Source organism: Lupinus angustifolius, chromosome LG15 (genome assembly GCF_001865875.1).
Source record: "Lupinus angustifolius cultivar Tanjil chromosome LG15, LupAngTanjil_v1.0, whole genome shotgun sequence".
Classification (NCBI taxonomy): domain Eukaryota; kingdom Viridiplantae; phylum Streptophyta; class Magnoliopsida; order Fabales; family Fabaceae; genus Lupinus; species Lupinus angustifolius.
Window position 1 is genome coordinate 17,530,554 of NC_032023.1, and position 2,942 is coordinate 17,533,495.

The 2,942-nt window shown below is 28.6% G+C and overlaps 1 long non-coding RNA gene across 1 annotated transcript; it reads left to right on the forward strand.

Moving 5' to 3' along the window:
• Positions 449 to 1,786, forward strand: LOC109327948. The gene is made up of 3 exons (XR_002105374.1): positions 449 to 535; positions 1,154 to 1,246; positions 1,643 to 1,786. It is a non-coding gene; the product is annotated as an uncharacterized LOC109327948 (long non-coding RNA).

The following is a 2,942-nucleotide window of genomic DNA, read 5'->3' on the forward strand; positions in this document are numbered from 1 at the left end:
TATTATATAAAAATATTGGAGAAATAAAAAATAAACCATAATATTTCAATTCTATACATAAAATGGATAAACATAAGAGTATAGAAGATTAAAGATAGTTTGTAACTTCCATCCTTTTTTGGTGAGAATAAGTCTTATCTTCTTTGTAAGAAAGAGTTAAACATTGTAATCCTACTTTCTATAATGAAGATAGTTTATGGACCAGGTCTCGTGGCTGTTTCCTTCTCACATTGAATAGGTTTTTCCAAGTTAAAATTTTTGGTGTTATTTTCTACTCTTCTCTATTTTCTTTATCCACTTGCCACTTCTACAAGTGTCCATTTTACATCACACAGAGGAGGAAAATTGGTTCTGAATTTCCTAACAAATTATACAAATTGGCTTTAAATATTCTTTTAACTGTTCTCAGTGGTCGCTAAATTAATGGATTTTCATTTTTATTAGGCAGGAAAGAGCGTCCAATATACAGTTGGAGCAAGTGGCTCCTGCTTCTTCAAATAGGCCTACAATTTGGAAGAATTGGAAGGGTAAAAATGTAAGGGTAACAATTTTCAGATAACACTTCTTACCTTTTCAACTTTTAAACCATAATGATATTATTTATAGAGATTTGCTCACATAGGTTACTATTGCATGCCAAAATATTTTAGATAAAATTGTTACAGATCTAAAGCATTTGCAATAGGATAATTAGATGGCAAATCTTACTATCATTTTTTGCAAACTTTGCACATGAAATATATATCTCTATTACAATCACTCTAAATTTGATGAAATTAAGCACTTGAAGTGTATAATTATTTTTTATGTATTTATAAGATATAAAATAGTTCCTTATTCTGTGAAGACTTCTCTTTATAGTTTTAGTATGTTTTTTGGTTATCTATAGTTGTGGTATTGATGGTGTTATTATACACTTGCGTTTATAATAATTCTATGCATAACTAATTATGTAATGTATAAATTTATGAACAATAACTTGTATATGAAACTGTATTTTATAATGTAAATTTGTTTAGACATGTTAAATTATATTTTGAATGGTTGGTCAAATACATTTTACCCAAATTTGTATCAGTACAACTCTTAGCCTTTTGGTGTTAATAATTTGCATAGGGATTATTTATTTGAAAGTTTAACATTTATACCACAGGGTGAAGAATATGTACCACCACGTCGTGGTCGTCCTCGAAAACGATTTGAAGTTGGAGAATCATCTAAATGTCCTAAACAACAGAAGATAGAGGTACCTACTTTTCCTTGCTATGGTGCATATTTTTTGAAATTTGATTTTTTATCTAGAAATCTATTAAAAAATGTATCTACATCTTTAGAGCATTTTTATCCATTGAAGTTGCTTATGCATGTGGATCTTCTCATAATGACACACAAACTCTTTTTTTTATAACTTTAAATCATCATATTCATATCCAATCATCTAATGATCAATGTAATAAGGAAATTTTATATTTTCATATTCCCAAATATATGTGATATATTTAATTTTTTATTTAACACTTGACTTAATATTATAAGGATAACCTCGTAAAGGAAATAGTAAAGACTTTGTATAAATAATGTGTGAACACATACATGATGATATTTTAAGGCTCTTGTGCATGGTTATATTGATTGGTTACAGAAGGATTCATCAGCAACAGAAAATGTTGGACCAACTCCTATACGAGAAGGAGCTAATAATGTTTCTGAAAATGTAAGGAATGAAGTTCAAAATGCCAATACTACCAGCCCTTCTCCTTCTACTCCAACTCCAAGGTTGTCCTTCTTCTCCATTTCTCAGCTACTCTTTCTAACTATCTCTTTTTGTTTCACCATCAACTTGGGTACAACAAAGTTGAAAACTTTCATGGTTTTTAATTTTTAGGGATATTACAAATGGTTTGTATGGTCTGAGATTTGAGAGGAACGGTGTTCCTAGTGATCCTCATCTTAGAATATTCAAAGGACTATCTGGTAATTACGACTACTTTATTGGAATAATCTTCTTTTTACTTTGAATTGTTATCATGCAACAAATCAAGTATTATTAAGTTCTATTGTTAAATTGTTACTCAATGATTACTATTCTACTACTTCATTATAGAAAAATTAAATTTGGATTAAAAACCAACATTACATTTTGATAAAAAAACTTCCTAGATATATATATGATAATAATGTTGTTGTTCTTTGTGCAGAAAATTAATGTCTTGTACCTGCTCTCCAACATAGTGACGAGCATCTGGAATATCAAGAACAGTTGAATAGGATGTTTTCATATGGTGTCTTAAATTAAATTTTTATTATTGTTCAGTTCTCAATTGTTGGATATATAGGCACCGCTTTGAACTTTATACTTTGATTGAATGTTTAGTGTTTGAAGTTATAACCAAAAACTTATATGAACAATTACATAGTACTTTTATCTATGAATAATAGTATTATTGATGGATGTTTGAAGTTCTATTTACTGTTTGAAGTTCTTAAATATGAATAATTGAATGATTTTATTTTATCTCAAGTAGGAATGTACAAAATTCTTCTCATTGTACTAACCAATCAATCTTAACCCCAATTTCATTTTGATGAGTTTGTATTTTAGAAATTATTTTCTGTTTTGTATAATCGATTAACAATATGGTTAACCGATTATGTAATTAGTTACTTCAGTTAGTTAAGCTGAGTTTTGTATGTGATTTTACTATAAAATGTGAGTCTTACACCTTTGTAATTACAATTCAATAATGAAAATATTATGAAGTATTCTTCGATATTATGAAGCTTGAATCTTTGCTCTTCTTGTTCCTATCTTGAATTCTTTCTTTTCAAGTATGGAAATCCATGTTTTATCATGGTATCAGAGCGTAATTATTCGATTGCTTCTGCTTATGCTTTTATCGTTCCAAGATTCAAGAAAGAATGACCGTCATGCATCAATCATC